This window comes from Paramisgurnus dabryanus, chromosome 23 (assembly GCF_030506205.2).
Source record: "Paramisgurnus dabryanus chromosome 23, PD_genome_1.1, whole genome shotgun sequence".
NCBI classification, from domain to species: Eukaryota; Metazoa; Chordata; class Actinopteri; order Cypriniformes; family Cobitidae; genus Paramisgurnus; species Paramisgurnus dabryanus.
In genome coordinates this window covers 1,073,044-1,093,011 of record NC_133359.1, presented here as the reverse complement: position 1 = coordinate 1,093,011, position 19,968 = coordinate 1,073,044, and the positions used below count along the sequence as shown (strand labels likewise).

Below are 19,968 nucleotides of genomic sequence, written 5' to 3'. Positions count from 1 at the left end.
CTTTAAGACCCAAGACAGACTGCTTTAAGTTTCAATATACTGAGTAACAGCTGTTTATGTTCACTTAAACAAGAAAGAAAACTTAGTTCAGTGATCACGCGTGTGTTATACATATACGAGCTATACACGCTGATAAATGGATGTCAAGAGTGTCACGTTGCTGTGGGAGCGCACATACGCAAACACTATATTCACTGCAGTGGTGGATCTGCTGCTTTTCCTCAGTTTCCTGAATTTGTGAATGTCCTGTAAATATACTTTTAAAGCTGTGCGGACGCAAGGCGGACGCTGAATGAAAGTACAGTATACTGCACCTATTGTGTCTGCTGTGTTTGACGAACCCTGTTTGCGCGTCCAACATTACACACAAGAAAATGTTTCCGTGCATTTGGATTTCGTGATTCCGTCCGCATTATCCGCATCGCGAAAATCATAGGTCTCTACTAATAAATGAATAACCTGCCTCATCTTCCACTCCTTCAAGTCTAACTGACACTGTGATTGTAAACCAAGAGCGCGTGCCGCATCCGGAAGTGCTCGCGCAACATTACGCACAGTGCGTAAACATTATCGATCACTTATCGAACTCCCCTTATCGTTTTATCGGAAAAGTTTATATCGGTAAAATTATCGTTATCGAATTATCGCCCAGCACTAAGTGAAATGTTATATAAACTCTTTCCCAGACAGTATTTTAAAAAAAGTTGCCAGCCAGCGGCAGCATTTTTTATGATTTCCACAAAAGTTTAATGCCTTCCAGAAAATGTTCTTCTTTAAATATATAAACATACAATATATCAAATGAAAAAACAGACCATCTGCTTAACTTCTTACACCCTGAAGCTATTTTGGGGATTTTCGCCTGGATTTGGCCTACCCAATTTCAAAAGCATCCCATACCCACATGCAGAGGTTTACATACAAAAGTTTGGTATCATTTTACAGGAAACCCTTTGAAATTACATAAAACACTGTTAAAAGTGCTCAACATGGTTGTATGTGATATCAGTCCTCTAATAAACACAAAAATAAATAGGCGCTTTTTGATGTTTTTTTTCTAAAGTTTTTATTTGAAAGTATATAACTCTGGCCCTGGGTATCCCAGGTCCCTGCAGACAGTTTTGTTTGATTCCAGCAATTGTCAGCTTACAGAGGAAAAATGAATTTTTTCTCTATCATAATCTATGCAAAAGTTATTTTACTCCAACTGAAGGGAGGAATAATATCCTTTTTGTATACAATTTCTGCCTAAGAACATTTGAAGTGTCCCCATAACCACATACAGTGGAATAAATGCAATTTCTTTATATCATTTTAAAGAAAACCCTTTGAAGTTACATAAAAAGCTGCTGTTTGTGACAAATAATGTTATTTATGTTGTTTTTCATATGATGAAACACCAAATTTTCTTTTTTATGTTGTAAATACTGTTTTTGATAGTGTATAACTCTGGTTCTGGATGCTCTAGCAGACTGCAGACAGTTCTGGTTGTTAGCAGCTGCAGACAGTAAACACCCCAAAAAAGAATGAACTCTTTAGCATGTCGCATTCAAAATAGGGTTGGGCGATGTCCCCATAAATTGGCAGTTGACGATGGTTACGTAAACCATCGCGATGGACGATGATATCGTTAGGGGGGGGGGTATTTTAATTTTTCGTTATTATTCGTTATTATATAATTTTTATTCGTTATTTTACTTTATTACTTCCACTTAAGAAGAGTTGTGCACTTTTTATTTTAATATATATTTTACATAAATACTATTCTGTACTTAAAATCTATAATTTTGTTATTTTACTATCCCAACTAATGTCTCTTTCCTATAGGTTGCACATAAGGGGAAAAGGTAGCTTTAATCCACTGAAGAAGAGTTGTGCACTTTTAAGCACCTTTTAATCTCTTTACATAAATATTTTTTTCTATTTAAAAGCTATAATTTCATTATTTTACTAACCCAACGACTCCTCCGCGCTTTCCAAATTTTGCACGTAAATATCTGCGCATATGTGCCACCAGTACTCCGTCAGAGAGCGGGTCTTCAGCACCGCGGGGAGCAGCCAGCACTTCAATCCGCAGCTTATTAAAACTAGACAAAGTGAACAGGGCCAGACACATCTAAATTTAAACATGGTCTGTGTATGTAAATCCCGCGTTTCGGTCGGAGTGTTGTTCCCGTTTTCTTGTTCTTGACGTTCCCTGAATTCTGGGTTTATATCTTAATCTGCCGCTTCAGTGCAGTATAGCCTCAATGTAACAATGAGCACGATCTCCCGAGACACTACAAAAGGCTACTAATAAATGATTAATATGGGCTGTTTTCTTGTACAAAATTAAATATTTTAAGATAAATGTACAACATGTAAAAAGACAAGATTCTAGCAATGTCAAGATTAGGGATGGGCATTTTCCAGTAATTTACTAATTTTTTTAATATTTAATTTTTCGAATATTTAAGCTCTTAAAGAACGAATATTCGTTTATTTAAATTATGTTAATTAAGACATGCGTGTTTTGTATTTTTCATTTTGTCATAATTTCACAGAAGGCTTATAATTAGGAAATATCCACAGCAAGCTAACTTATATTTAATTATTGCCATTAAACTGCCATGTGCAGTTATCCGGTTAATTTTCGAAAGAGCACCGCAAATAATAAATGTTCTCCGTTTCATTTCGTTCTCCGTGTCTGTCTCTTTATTAACAAAATAAAGTAGACTTTATAACAGAAAGCTTACAAATCTCTCATGATGTGTTGATTCGGGCGGCGGAGAACAAACGTTTAATAACACGTGAGCCCTCACTGAGCCAGTGGCCAAATACGGCGCGGCGGGGACAAACCCGGAGATAAAAGGAAAAACTTAAATTCGTCTGCAATCTGCATTGCCAAACAATCTGAAATACATACAAATTAATGTTCATGTATATTTTACATTTAAGTCTGTAAAAGACAGTATAGATGAAGTGAAAAACCATTAAATAAGTTGTTACCCTTTGGTGGCACATTAAAAACAAACAAACATTCGAATAGCATTTTTTAAATTCGAATTATTATTGCCATTCGAATATCCGTGCCCATCCCTAGTCAAGATCAAATGCCCGACATTTCACAGACTAACACACGTCACGTCTCACGTCTTCTATTTAATTTATAGACCAATTCACGCAAAGATATTAGGTTAACTATAGTCTATATAGAAGAGAGTAAGTGTATGTCGACTCGCAGCGGAGTGGGGAGGGGGCGTGGCATCACGATGGTGTCTCTCCATCGTGATGTCAGTCAACCATCACGATGGACGATGATATCGTCTATCGGCACAACCCTAATTCAAAAGTTATTCTCATTTTACAAAAGGGTGTGAAAATACATTTTTCATATAAATATTAATTTTTTGTTTTGCACATATAATAAATAGCAAGGGATTATATATGCACACAACCAAAGAAAATGCTGTGAATGGACTCATTGTTTAGAGTAGGACCTAAAATAAAAGATGGTGTATCATTTGTGGCTATATGTGCTATCTGAGGCAGTCCACACTCAAGTTTCACATATGTTTACAAAAGACCATTTTTTACCTTATTATTCATTCATTGATTGTTGGATATGTGTTGATATTAGAACAAAAAATAACGCTGTAGCCTTATTCCTGAGAGTGAGAGCTTTCATTTGATATAAGACTTGCCCATGTTTGTCATTTTTGAAAAATATGAAATATGTAAATATTAAATGATATAATAAAATATTGGGGGGGTGATAGTGTAAATTAAGTGTAAATAACTTTCTTACTGTAAAAGATGTGTCAAAGTGATGCATATCTGCAGAAAGTAGAGACTCTAAGCTTTCAAACAGTATCTCATATGTGTTACTGGGGTCCATGACAGAGCATCAAAGATTAAAAGAATATTTTATATTAAGTCAAAATACGAAATTCTGGACCCGGGACAGGGTCCTCAGGGTTGAAGAGGTTAAGAAAAGACAAAATGCATCCTACCTTCATTTAGGGATGGGGCCGATCCGATCCAGTATCGGTATCTGGACCAATACCTGCGTAATTCACGTATCGGATTTTCCGATCCAACATGCTTAGATATCCGATATCCGAGCTGTCTGCGCTTTAACGTTGTCTGCTGAAATGACTCCGAAAGTGATTCCCGCCGGCAGGCCACAAACTGTGGAATGGATTTCCTGAATGGAGGCGCGGCTTAACGAGACACAGTTATGAGACACGCCCCCACGCAGGAAATCCATTCCGCAGTTTGCAGCCAGCTGGATAGCGCTGACTGAGGCTAGACAACATGTCCGCTGTGTGGAAATTCTTTACCTTGGAAACACCGCAAAGCAAGACGGCAAAATGCAATGTTTGCAAAGCCGTTATTCAGAGAGGCGGAAGCTCCCTCGCGTCTTACAACACAACAAACGCAATCAAACATTTAAAAAAACACCATGTTAAAGAGCACGAGGATTTTTTAGCCAGTGGGCAGAAAGACAACGGGAGCCGTCAAGAATCACTTCTGGAGTCATTTCAGCAGCAAGGTAAACTCCCGGCAGACAGTGTAAAGGCTAAAGGGATTACCGAGAAGTTGCTCAAATTCTTCAGATATTTTGACATCAAATTTGTTGATGTGTGTACTTGATTTTTACTGTTCAGATGCACATCGTTTTATTGATAGTGTAAGATGTTTACACTTGCACTTTTCATTCCTAAATGTTCAAGACGAAAGTATTTGTAATTTATGAAATGTAATAAATATTGACAATCAATTTGAAACCCTTACAGTTGCATATTTGTTTTCAGAATGGGATTTTTCCTGTTAACAGGATTCCCTGTTTTTCTGACTTCCTTTTCTGATCTTAAATGTACCTCAAGTTGCCTTTTGGGACATACACACATGCATACATACACATACATATCATACTTGCCTGTTGAGAGGAGTTTATTTCAGTATCATATAAAATCAACAATAACGATAATATTAAATGCAGCAAATACAGCGCTGATATCGGAATAGTATCCGTATTAGGGATGGGCATTCGATTAAGTTTTCTTTGTCGATCGTCGGGAGAATTAACGATCGACTATCGATTAATCATTAATATTTTTATAATAAAATTTGTTATTTAACTTTTATACTTAAAAAATGCAATGAATACAAATATACAGCGTGTTTTTCCTCCTGAGACCTTTATTACAAGATCAACTTGTGGCAGACAGTTAAACTATGTTTCAAACATATATTTGCGTGCATGTGCGGTGCTCTAAAGCAGCGGAAACTGCAGCTGCGAGCCAGCGTTCTTAAACAGAGACCTCATTATTTCCAAAATAAATAAAAAACAGATTCATGTTTAACATTAAATTAAACAAAACACATAATACTTAGATCTGAAAGGTTTTGTCAAAATGTAACTCAAAATTATTCAAGCCAGAAGAAAGTGCAAGATATTAGCCTTCCTAACATTAGGCTATAACAAATTAGGCTACTTAAAGCCTCGTGAAAAATAACTAACTTTAGTAACTCGCATAAAACTTCTGCACCAGTCTACTGATTTTTTTGAGAAATAAAAGCATGTTTTGGGGTCAGACGCGACCGCAACCCATGGTGACCGTCAGTCCAGCCGCCGCCGAAAACACCCGCTCCGAGGAGACTGACCGGGATGCACAGGTACCTCAGCGCTAACTTGGCTTATTACGCATACAGAGTATGTGTGAAACAGCGTGCGTTTTGTGAGCCCCATTCACCATTGTTTAATTATACTAACATAGTCTTTTAGTTTTTATTTGTTGTAAAACAACAGTAGAAACAAATTTACTATGGTCTCCAACTCCACAATATACCATAACCATGGTATTTGTTGTAAAATTGCGGAAATACAAATCGTTTTAATCTGCAAAAAAAAAAAAAAAAACATTTTCACAATGATAAAATCATGGCTAATTTTCCTAAGGTAGTAATGACAAAATTATATATGTTTATATATGAGATGCGCACCTGTCAATCTATTACATAACAGAGCGAGGCCAGAGACAAACGTGCTCATAATCGGGAGTAATATGGAATAATGTGTGCATCTTTGAATAACTGTAAGTATACATTTCTTTTAAATATATTTCTGTCATATAAAGTTTTGAGACATGGCCTAATAATGCTTTTTTCACTTTAATTGCTCATTTAGACTTATTGTGCGGGTAACAGCGTTTTTGACGCATTTACCTCAGAGATTATTTTAGCAATATTGCTTTTTTCCGGTAATAATAATACAATTTATATTTCAATCCTGTTTCATTGTCTGTTTATTCATTTCATTATGCTGTTATGTTAATGTGAGGATATTTATTTGCCATATGAAACGTGCCGTTATATGAATACTTTTGTTTAATATTCAAATATATGTGGAATAATGTGGGCGTCTTTGAATTCATACAGTTGCTTATTTTTGTCATAAAGTTTTGAGAAATAATAATATTGTGAGGATTTATTTCCATATGAGACGCTTTTTGTCGTTGAATACTCTCGTTTATTATTTGGAAATCATATACATAGGAAATATATAATGTGGAAGGGTAGACTTGCAAAGTTACTCTGCTTATTTTTTTTATGATATATGTGGAGATAAATAAAGCATTGCAAAACTGCTGATTTGATCCATTCAGATCCTGACCACCAGGCTAGAGATTTTAAACATCCTTAATCCACATTTACTAGTCTGTCAAATAATATCTAACATATGTTGTTTTGTGAAAAAAAATGATGCTTTGTTCTATTGTTTATGCGGAAAAGTGTTCACAGAAAGTGTCAATCACATGAACGTTTTATATGCAGAATAAGCGGTCAGCAGCGCACTGCAATGGGTGCTTGACGGATTCGCCGCAAACATACGCAAACGCACTGCATACGCAGTATTTGTGAAACAGGAGTTAGATAAAAAAAATGCATTCAATTAATTGATAACAAATTAACGTGATCGACGAAATTCTTAACAATCAATTATCGATCGTCGATTAATTATGCCCATCCCTAATCCGTATCGGATGATATCCAAATTCAGGTATCAGGATCGGATCGGAAGGGAAAAAATGTGGATCGGTGCATCCCTACCTTCATTGGTTCTCTCATCACCTCTCAAATATGCATTTCTTCAAAAATACCAAATATTACCAAAATGATATAACAGAGTTTTTACTGTATTTGGATCAGTGGATGCTTCATTGTTTTATAAGCTGGGTAAGAGCACCACATAGTGGATAAGAGCAGAAATATGTATTGACGTAAAAACTCGTCATTGGCAGGGAAACACAAACACAAACTTATAAGTCTTTATTCAGTTTAACGATGCATTGTGCAATTCTGCTTGCTATGCTTCTTAATTAATTATTGTAAAAAATGCTGCTACATCCAAAAGCCAGAGGGCGATCTTGTGCAGAAACTCAATATGCACCGCAGAAGTACCACCATTACACATGCAGCTCCAGGAAATGTATCAGCATATTTATATTGTTGTTTCTTAAAGCTGTTCAGGTGTTTTGTGATGATGATAAAGAATATTTATAATGATTATGTTTGACGAGTGTTGCTTTTTCAAATGCATGTTATAAACGACTCAAACTCACAGTGATTTTAGATTGATAAGGACTTCCTACTGATCAAAGAGTCGTAATGCATGAAAGAGCTGTGGAAACACTGCCTTTACGATTCAGAATCGATATTAGACGGGTATTATTAGTGTATATCGCAAAATATCATTACACCCCTATTAAAGCATCGGATATTCTGCGAGACTGCTGCTACCCGGCAGCTACTCAATCACTGTACGTCACGCTGAACAGATCGTGCATCGTAGCTCCGTCGAGTTCATCATCTAAAAGCTTTTTTTTACCATCTTATTCCTATTTATATAATATAACTTATTAGTTTTACATAGGAATACTTTACCGTGACGATTATTGAGCAGTACTACCACGTGAAACTATTTATCACTAATAAACACCCAGTGTTGTTAGCATATAGCCCGCTAGCATCCACACGGTGGAGGCTGAAGCTAGCATTTTCCGATCTAATGGCGGATTCATCTGATATATGCTTTTCTGACCTATCCTCACCTGAGCGGGAAGCTGTGGAGGAGTTGTTTCCCGGTTTTAGCAGATCCAAGGCGAGGTACAGCGCCCACTTCACCCTGCCTTCCGACGTCCACAAGCGAGCAACAAACATGCATTCCACGCGATGCAGCTTCACGGACCGTGAACCACATGAAAGCGATCGGGAAGCTGTGGAGGAACCGCTGCCCGGCCTTCGCAGATTCGGCAAGCCAAACATCACCCTGGCCCCAGACGTTCAAAGGCGACCGAGGGGTGTCACAACCGAACACCCCACGCGATGCAGCTCCGGGGACCGCGTTCGGGTAAACGAAGACGCCATCGCCCAGCATGAAAGCGGTAAGACTCCGCTTGTTATTGTAACATGTACTACTTGCCACATGTATAGTTTAGCTTCTGCTGTTAGCATAGAGGGGTTTACATGCACTAAGTGTATTGAAGTATTAAGGTTAACTGAAAAGGTTGCTGAACTAGAATCGCGCATCCGAACGCTAGTTGAGGATAGCAAAACCGCTAATGTTACTGTCGCAAATAATCTATCGAGCGAAAAGACTAATGGCTCGGTTCCGACATCAGATGCTAATATAAATATTACAAATACTGTATCGAGCGCGCATAGTGTTTATCAAAATACACATGGCTCGGTTCCGTCATCAGAGTCAAGTCGGCGGTCAAACTGGGTGACTGTTAGGCGGCATAGTCATATAAGGCGTCCTTCTAAGACCCATAACGTAACGACAATTTCTAACAGATTCGATCCCCTAAGGAGTATACCAGCTGAAACACCTTTTAAAAGTGCCCTGGTCATTGGAGATTCTATACTCAGGAACACTAACATTGAGGCACCAAACACCATAGTCGACTGTATACCGGGAGCCAGAACGTCTGACATTAGATCCAAACTTAAAGTGCTGGCTAATGCTAAGCGGAAGTTTTCTAAGATTGTTATTCACGCCGGCACGAATGACACTAGGCTCCGCCAGTCGGAAATCACCAAAGATAATATTAAGGAGATGTGTGAAATTGCAAAAACAATGTCAGACAATGTAATATGCTCTGGTCCCCTCCCCGCCTACCGGGGAGATGAAACACATAGTAGATTAGTGTCTCTCAATGGATGGATGTCAAAGTGGTGCCCTCAGCATAACGTAGGGTTTATAGACAATTGGAAGCATTTCTGGGGAAGACCATTTCTCCTAACCCGAGATGGCCTTCACCCGTCATCGGAAGGAAGTGCTATACTCACAAAAAATCTGATCAATAGTCTTAATTCTGATATAGTATGACTATCCAGGGCCCAGGTCAGGAAACAGACGGATCGGCTTAACCGTCCATCTGTTAGCTGCCGTGATATGTCAAGACCACTTATATCCCAGCACTTCGAGTCAATCTTACCGAAATATCAGCACATTTCAACTGTATCTGTTCCCCGAACAAATAAATACAGGGCACCGCTTGTTACATCTGGTACAAATCTGATTCAAATAAAATTAGAAAACAATACATTAACAGATGAATCTCGATTCTTAAAATTCGGCCTTCTTAACATTAGATCGCTTACCAATAAAGAACCTATTGTCAATGAAATAATTACAGACCAAAACTTAGATGTACTCTGTTTAACAGAAACCTGGCTTAAAGCAGACGACTACATTAGTTTAAATGAATCCACCCCACAAGACTATTATTATAAACACGAACCTCGATTAAAGGGGAGAGGGGGTGGTGTAGCTACAATATACAACACAATGTTTAAAGTAAACCAAAAATCTGAGCTAAAATTTAAATCATTTGAAGTAATGTTGTTAAATATGGAAATAACTGATCGTAACCACAAACAGCTTTCTTTTGCTTTAGCGACAATCTATAGACCACCGGGTCACCATGCAGATTTCCTTAATGAAATAGCAGATTTCCTATCTGAGCTTGTAGTCACTGTAGATAAAGCTCTTATTGTTGGTGATTTTAATGTCCATGTGGACAACCCAAAAGACGCATTAGGACGTGCGTTTATAGATGTTCTAAATTCTCTCAATATTAGACAAAACGTGACAGGGCCAACGCATACTCGTAATCACACATTAGACTTAATTCTGTCACTCGGACTCAATATTAATGACGTCGAAATATCACCTCAGAGTGATGCAGTTTCTGACCATTACCTTGTGTCATACACTGTACTTCTAGATAGGATCACTCAATCTACAACATGCTACCGACTAGCCAGAACAATAATTTCCACCACTAAAGATAGCTTTATTAGCACTCTTCCAGACCTGTCCCAAATGAAACATGTAGCAGATAACTGTGACGATCTAGATATTGAAATAGAAAACCTAAACAATGTCTGTTCTAACACATTGGATGCCGTTGCTCCCATTCGAAAAAAGAGAATCAAAGAAAAACCACCAGCTCCATGGTATGACCATCACACAGCAGCCCTTAAAAAGGCAGCTAGAAAAATGGAAAGAAATTATAGAAGCACAAAGTTAGAAGTATGGCGCGCAGCATGGAAACAGAGTGTTAAACACTACAGACAGGCTATTAAAACCGCCAGATCTACATATCTTAGCAAGCTTATAAATGAGAATCATAATAACCCTCGTTTCCTCTTTAGCACAGTTGCGAAACTGACTAGAAACAAAGAACAAACAGAAACCAATAGTAAACTTCAACACAATAGTAACGACTTCATGAACTTCTTTTCTAACAAAATTTCGGCTATTAGGGAAAACATCGTAGCTACCCAGGCAGCCACCACTCTACCCATTAGTTCACTTAACACTAGACTACCATACGAACATCTTGATTCATTTAAACCTACTACAATAGATGAGCTCTCTAAACTAGTCACATCATCCAAATCATCGTCCTGTATATTAGACCCCGTTCCCACAAAACTACTTAAAGAAGTATTCCCTGTAGTGTCAACCCCGGTTCTAAATATCTTTAACTCATCGCTAGAAATAGGATACGTTCCAACAGCTTTCAAACTAGCAGTTATTAAACCGCTGATTAAAAAACCACAGCTTGACCAAGGAGAACTTAATAACTTTAGACCAATCTCAAATCTCCCTTTTCTTTCGAAAATATTAGAAAAGGTAGTGGCAAGCCAGTTACGCACATTCTTGACAAATAATAGTACATATGAAAAGTTCCAATCAGGATTCAGGCCCCACCATAGCACAGAGACAGCGTTGCTTAGAGTTACAAATGACCTCCTATTAACATCCGATCGTGGTGAAATCTCAATTCTTATATTACTAGACCTTAGTGCAGCATTTGACACAATAGACCACAGAATCCTACTCAATAGACTAGAAAACTATGTTGGTATCAGTGGTCAGGCGCTAGCCTGGTTTAGGTCATATCTAACCAATCGCTATCACTTTGTTTATGTAAATGAGGAAGAGTCATATCACTCCCTGGTTAAATACGGTGTACCGCAGGGATCAGTTTTAGGTCCTATCCTGTTCTCGTTATACATGTTACCCCTAGGAGACATTATCAGGAAACACAACATAAGTTTTCACTGCTATGCGGATGATACCCAGCTTTACATCTCCTCGCATCCCAGCGAAACACACACGTTTTCTAAGCTAAAAGACTGCATTAGCGATGTTAGTGACTGGATGGCACATAACTTTCTTAAGCTCAACTCCAATAAGACAGAGGTACTTATTATTGAACCAAATCGCTACAAACATAATATGTCAGATTACAAATTGCACATAGATGGCTGTACTGTGGTGCCATCTTCCACGGTTAGGAACTTAGGTGTGATGTTCGACAGCAACTTATCCTTTGATAGTCATATTGCCAACGTCTGCCGCACAGCATTCTTCCATCTTAGAAATATCTCAAAAATACGCCATATACTGTCTACATCTGACGCAGAGAAGCTTATTCATGCTTTTATGACCTCTAGAATAGACTATTGTAACTCGCTACTCGGGGGATGCCATTCAAATCAGGTCAACAAGCTTCAGCTAGTTCAAAACGCTTCTGCAAGGGTACTTACTCGATCTAAGAAGTATGACCACATAAGCCCAATTCTGGCATCTTTACACTGGCTACCAGTTAAATATCGCATCCAATTTAAAATATCATTAATCACCTACAAAGCTTTAAATGGCTTAGCACCCTCATATCTTAGAGAATTACTATCAGAATACAATCCATCACGCACACTACGGTCGCAAAATTCTGGCCTATTGATTATCCCTAGACTATCAAAAGTGTCTAAAAGTGGAAGATCCTTTTCCTACTTAGCCCCTAAGCTCTGGAATGATTTACCAACCGATGTCCGAGAATCAGACACAGTCGATCATTTTAAATCTAGACTTAAAACTTTTCTCTTCAACAAAGCATTCGCATAATTTGTCTAGTAAAGGTTCTTAACTCGCAATAGTTATTTTCACGGAACAAAGCACTCACGGTCATAACACAGACCAACCAAATAAATAAATAAAAACCTTTTCTACATGAACACTTAAAATGAATTGCATTAAATAGTTTGCCACCGTTTGCCACTGAACCTGCATTAACGACGACAGTGGGGCTTTCGGCCTTAGTCAAACGGTTTGGCACGTATGGTCGGGTTGCGATTTTGGTGCTTTCGTGTGTCTTGTGAATAGTATGCCATACAGACCCGTTTGCCACTGAACCTGCATTAACGACGACAGTGGGGCCTCCAGCCTTAGTCAAACGGGTTGGTATGTATGGTCGGGTTGCGTTTTTCGCGCTTTCGTGTGTCTTGTGAATAGTATGCCATACATACCCGTTTGCCACTGAACCTGCATTAACGACGACAGTGGGGCCTCCAGCCTTAGTCAAACGGGTTGGCACGTATGGTCGGGTTGCAATTTTGGCGCTATCGTAAGTCTTATGAATAGTATGCCATACAGACCCGTTTGCCACTGAACCTGCATTAACGACGACAGTGGGGCCTCCAGCCTTAGTCAAACGGGTTGGTATGTATGGTCGGGTTGCGTTTTTCGCGCTTTCGTGTGTCTTGTGAATAGTATGCCATACAGACCCGTTTGCCACTGAACCTGCATTAACGACGACAGTGGGGCCTCCAGCCTTAGTCAAACGGGTTGGCACGTATGGTCGGGCTGCGATTTTGGCGCTATCGTAAGTCTTATGAATAGTATGCCATACAGACCCGTTTGCCACTGAACCTGCATTAACGACGACAGTGGGGCTTCCGGCCTTAGTCAAACGGGTTAACACGTATGGTCGGGTTGCGATGTTTTTGGCGTCTTCTCCTGGTCCTGTAAATGGTATACAATATAGACCCGTTTGCCACTGAACCTGCATTAACGACGACAGTGGGGCTTTAGGCCTTAGTCAAACGGGTCGTCAGGTTTCATTTTCTCTTAAAGATCGGAAGGTGACCCTTATTTACCATATATACCCTCGCATTGGGCCCCCAATTTGCTAAATCCTCAACTGTGGATAATATTATTATGCCGCAATATTTAGTCTGTCTGGAACTAAGCTGAGTTAAACCACATCACTGTGTGACACTTCAATACATATGAACGGCTGCTACGCTAATACGATTTTGTTTTTCTCTCCCTGTCTCGTCCTCGACCCGAGGACGAGACAAACAGACCCAGTCCCGGTAGATGTGAAAGTCGGCACACCTCTGATCTACTGGCCGTCCTTCAACGTTATGCCCAGCTGATACCTGACCAACGATCACCGGCAGAACCGCTTAATCTCCGCTAAATCTCCATTTCCGTTCTCCCAAGGGTTTTTCCCTCCTAGGACTTATTTTTCCTCGGATAAAAGCACGGGGTTTTTTTTTCTCCTAGGGGGTTTTTCACCCCGGGGAGGCAGCCTTTTTGGGCTTTACCTAGCTTCCTCTTCTATACGTTGCTTTAGTAATACGTGCAATTATAATATTGAGTCATAGCCGCAGCAAATTTAACTGCTCATGCTATCATGTATTCTGTTGTGCTATCTGTCGTTTTCTGTGCTTTTCACTGCTTCTATATATGTAAAGCTGCTTTGAAACAATTGACTTTTGTGAAAAGCGCTATATAAATAAAATTGAATTGAATTGAATTAAAGTAAGACTTCCCAAAATGCTAGGTGAAAGCAAAAACTTTATCTAAAGTCAGCAGCGTGTGAGTAAAACAAAGTCAAAGCGCCTCAATTTAACATTGCAAATACATTTCCAAAACACATGGCTGGAGAAAACTTCCTTGCGAGTACGACTACCAGCAGCTCAATCCCACGAGAGCCCAAATAAACGCGAGGGTAAAAAGGGAAGACCTCTGCTGCCACATTACCAATCTGTTTGTCTGTGTGTGGGCCGGAGATGTGAGAATCTGCTTACACGACTGTAAAGAGAGACACGGCACATCAGAGCTGTGAGGAAGCACAGATGTTTAACCTCATGAGCTCAGAGCTGCTAAGGACTCAGGGATAAACGGCTCAAGATCATTTGGCATTAAGCCAGAAAAACATGAACGCAAAAACATCTCACAAAACACAAGTACACATTACATTCTCAGCGGTGACACAAGAAAACGCAGTTGATGGTAGTTAAAGTGTTTATAAGTTTATATCTATATATTTGATTTAAACCACATGCAAGTTTTAGCTGGACAGAGAACTGAGATTAGCGCTATACAAATGTAAAAACACACATAAAGAACACTGCCGAAATAAGACCAAACTACTGCATCTGTGCCTGTGTAACATGTTTCTAAAGGGCTGTTTACAACGTAACAAAATCAACCATAGACAGGACAGTTGTTAGGCTGTTCATTTACATGACGCAACGTTTTTCTGTCCTGAAAACTTTTGAAGATGGATTTCAAAGGGCAGGTTTTTGCATTTTTATGTTAATGGGCATGTGCGAGTATAACCAAAACAACAATGGTGATGTTATAAACGCTTCTCCAATAAAGTTTATAAAATTTCATCACTTTATGGTTCAGTCACTTGAAGTAATAAATCTACATCATCGCTCGCCGTTTTGTGTATCAATCCCTTTGTAGAAGAACGCATATGTGTGGATGTTTGAAGTCTTTCTTTACATGATAACATCGCCACCCAGTGGTCCATTTAGTCATCTTCGCGGATCAACATAAACGCAGATCTTCTTGATAACTTTGTCATTTGTACATTTTTACGTTTTTCGTTTTTTACTACATTGTTGTTTTTAACTCTTTCCCCGCCAGCATTTTTTTTTTTAAAGTTGCCGGCCAACGCAAGCATTTTCCATGATTTTCACAAAAGTTTAATGCCTTCCAGAAAATGTTCTTCTTTAAATATATAAACAAACAACATATCAGATGAAAGAACAGACCCTCTGCTTTCAAACAAAAAAAAAACGTTTCATTCTACCTTCATTAGTTCTCTTGTAATCACCTCTCAAACATGGGTAGGTTTCTTCAAAGACACCCAATTTTGAGCAAAAAGTTGAGATAATTCAATTTTTGCGAAGGACTTTTGATAAAGATCAGATGCAGAGCGATCTTAAAACATACACGGAGTTATTTCTCTTTCACGTGAGGTGCTACTTCCGGGTTGTATAAGTTGCGGAAGTGCGCCACCTGGTGGATAATAGCGGTATTGCGGAAAGACCGGAAAATCTCGTCATTGGCGGGGAAGCGTTTTCTCTTAATTGACGAGATATCTCATCAATGGCGGTGAAAGAGTTAAACTTAACTAACCTAATTTACTGATCTCATGTTTAAACAGAGAATAAATACTTTAGACCTTTAAATAAACAGCAAATGACATCTCAAGCAACCAGGTGTTTAAACAAAGCTTTTTCATACCGCCGCTCTGAAAACTTTGTGTTTGTGTGGCTGTAAAGTTTGGATACTGTGGAGAGATGAGGTGAGAGGTGTAGTAAACTCAGTCTAAACTAAACTGGCACATGCTTTTAAACATTTATGCCTGATACATTTTTAACAAGGTAGATATATAAAAAAGGGCATGTCTGGGTTGTTTTCTCTCCATTAGCATCTCCAGCACGCAGCTAGTTGAAAAACTTCACTAAATGACTGCACTCTCAGATAAAAAACTGAATGTTTTTCCACCAACAAAGCTCTAGTACACAATCTACAACAACTCTGTATTTAAGGCTAAATATGTCCTCAAAACTCACAGGCAGTCCTCAAAAATGCATAATTTCTGAGAGTCTGCATACTTCAAACACCATAACACCAAGCATTCTTAGTTATTTCCTCGTATGTCAGCCTCTCTGTGACAGTAGGGTTATCTCATTAAAGCAGACCTCTCTACAAGTCCGACCTCATCAGAGTCAGACCCAGACAAATGTTAACCTGTCAATGTACCTGTCTGAGGGAAAGCAACGTTTTTCCATGCACAGTCACTCACTGGACCGGACCGTACGGATAAAGCAGAGGAAGAGGGAATATGACACCGGCTGAGCTCATTACCAGTGTGCGGTACATGTACTGTAAATGAGAACACGGCCAACGGCGGCCAGAGCGTTCAGCTGTCAGTTTAACAGAAACACTTTTAACACACATAGCAGCTCAATTTAATGCTCATTAGAAAGACATTAGCATGGTGTCTTTCAGTGTTGGGTGTAACTAGTTACAAAGTAACTAGTTACTGTAATAATATTACTTTTTTCAGTAACTAGTAGTGTAAGGCATTACCTGTCTCAAAATGGTAATATTATTACAGTTTTCCTGAGCTAGTTACTTGAGTTACATTCGCCAGTAGCACCTTCATCACACAAGGCACAAAACACAGAGAACAAAAGGGAAGGGGAGGTGGGCGTGAATGGAACAGTGATTGGTCTAAGTTTGGCACGAGGTATCATTTACCATCACCGATTGGTCGACACCCGGCAGCCAGCAGCACAGAGCGGCAGCGGCACACTCAAAGACAGATCGGGAAAATGGAAGCGTCAACAACGGCAAGCTCTTTTTCAGAGGAAGGTTCCCAGCAACAGAAAGCTAGTTTCGACGGGTGGAGATTCAGTCATATTTTATTACGTTCAACGGATGGAAAATAACTTGACGGTGAAGTGCACACTCTTTAATGTTTCTCCGAACGCTGTGCCCCACGTCTGGTAGCGGGTAAGGAAGCCAGCATTTTCTTGGCCGTGGCTTGCCCAAATAAACATTCTTGTCCAGAAAAAAATGTAACTAGTAATATAACTAGTAATATAACTAGTTACTTTCTCCAGGGAGTAATAAAGTAAAGTAAGGCATTACTATTTTTGAGAGTAATATGTAATACGTAATATATTACTTTTTTGAGTAACTAGCCCCAACACTGGTGTCTTTTGGCAAACAATATCTTAACAACTGTCAGTGATCATCTGAAATTAAGTAAAGATTTTTGTTAAATGAGAATTCTGTGATCTTAGACTCGGAGACGAGTTCATAAACGATAATAAAACACAAACCTGCAGTGATGTGTTGAGCTCTTTCAAAGCAGTGAATTTATTTAACTATTTAACTTTCTTTTATTCTAGGGTTGGGAAATGCCAGAAATTTTCAAGGCTGGAAACTTTCCATGGGAATATATGGGAATAAACTGAGATAATGACAATATAATGTCAAAATGTCCATCTTTGCATGTATTTATGTAAATAACATATTTGTTTAAAACTTCCGTGTGCAAAGTGTGCAACAACATTATACCGTTGTAAAGACAAATACACTGACAAAAAAACAAACATTTAAGTGAGATCATTAAAAAACACCCAAAAACTAATAAAAAAAAACACTCAAGTTTGGAATATAAATAACTTTTTTTATATTCTTAAAAGATGTCTATTATGCTCATCAAGCCTGCACTTATTTGGTCAAATATCCTTCATAAATCATTCATTTTTTAAATAATTTCTGAAAGATTTTTGATCAAACAAATCTAGGCTTGATAAACACAAGTATCAGGATTCTTCAAAATTTTTATTACCTTTCATGTCTGCTTAAGACAAAATGAAAACAAAACAAAATGTTTATTTATGTTTGTATATAATATAGTTTATATTAATTTCTCAAAATGTCCAAATAATTCCCATGAATTCCCATTAAGTATCCAATTTGGAATATTTCCAAACTTTCCCAGATTAAGCTTTCCCATGGAAAGATTCCAGACATTTACTGAATATTTACTTGTCGGCCTTTTCCAACCCTATTTAACGCTGATTATTTTTCAATGAAATTAACTCAAATGTGATTTTGGATGTAGAGGAAACGTATCAAAGGTGCAAAACATATGCTGTCAGACAAAGTTGTATTAAATCAAAAACATTACTTGCATTTAAACAACAGATATTTTCACAGAAAAACCGACACTAAAAATACCAGAGTCAAAAACAAACTCATTTTACATCCATCTACCTCAAAAATGCATATGAGCTATAAAAACTGTTGCATGTCGCTAAAAACTTAACTTTGTTCTCATGAAACAAATCGTTACATTGAAACATTCATGTTCTGTTTGCAAAGGGTTTCCCAAAATAAAAATAAATGTTGGACCATCATCTTGCTCTAAAAATAAATGGTCCAGATGAAGCTCATCTAACAGGCTGACATGTAATGGAATAGACTCTTCAATCTCGGTGTGAATGCATAGAGGAGGACGAGAGCAAGAGAGAGAGAAAGAGAGAGAGAGAGAGAGAGAGAGAGAGAGGGTGAAGCTAGCACATGAATAAACCATTGTGGTTTTGTGAAGTCCTGACCTCGGTTAACACCAGGCTGTTTACACACAAGAGCAATGTGAGGGGAGCGGCACACAATAACACAAAAGCACAAAGACATGAAGTGTGAAACAGATACGCTCATGTTCTCTTTTAAAACACAATTAACCGATTGACTCAAAAAGTTCTTCCGTCTTGATTCATTTACAGAGATTATAGTCCACACAAACTGATCTCACTTCTTTATCAAGTCACCACACTTAAACGTAACAAAAAAAATGTGACCATTAAAATTATAATTAAACAAAGACTTCTCTCTAGGGTTTGCATTCCAAGGACCACTGTGTCAAGTTTTCAGGGTCATGCCAAAACGAAAACCCTGAACAGAAAACATTGAAGAAAACAGAAGAAAATCTTGAATCTAATGAAACATTCATTATGGCTGGGACAATTAATCGTGCGTTGACGCTTGCTATGCTTCTTAATGAATTACGATTAAATGCCGCTACATCCAAGAGCCAGAGGGCGCTCTCGTGCAGAAACTCAATATGTGCTGCAGAAGAAGAACCATTTAAACATGCAGCTCCACGTAATGCCTATAAGCATATTTATATCGCTGTTCATCAAACCTTTTCAGGGTAATAAAGAATATTTATAATGATTATGTTTAACGAATGTTGCTTTTCCAAAACCATATTATCAACGGCTCAAACTTAAAGATTGATAATGACTTCCAACTTATCAAAGAGCCATAATACATGAAAGAGCTGTGCAAACATCGCCTTTGTATTCAGAATGGGCTTCATAAAAATATTACAAGTATGAATCATCCCAGCCCTAACATTCATACAGGGAGCATTTGTGCGTTCTGCCTACACTTATTTTTAATTGTTCTGGAGCGTCAATTTTGTCGAGAATGCAAAAATCTGACCTGCTGGAATGCCTTCATTTCTAATATATTCTGCCAATGTTAAACTTCACATTACACCCAATCTACACTGGAAGACAACAACACATTATGATCTCGCCTTTAGTAGCACAACGTCACTAAGCATGCAACATAGACGGGTACAGTGATTATAATGGGAATGATTTGACTCCCTGCCAAAACAAATAAACAATAAAACCACACCATTTGTTAAGCAGGCTTTATATTTCTACCTCAACTGTACGGCGTAGCCTACACAGACACGCGAAACCTACGCAGTAGCCTACGGCGTAGCC

General features: G+C 38.5%; 1 protein-coding gene across 3 annotated transcripts in view; it reads right to left on the bottom strand.

Annotated features, from left to right (window-relative positions):
* Nucleotides 1-19,968, bottom strand: part of znf609a (zinc finger protein 609a) — a 121,126-nt gene that overhangs the window by 50,955 nt on the left and 50,203 nt on the right. The window lies entirely within an intron of this gene.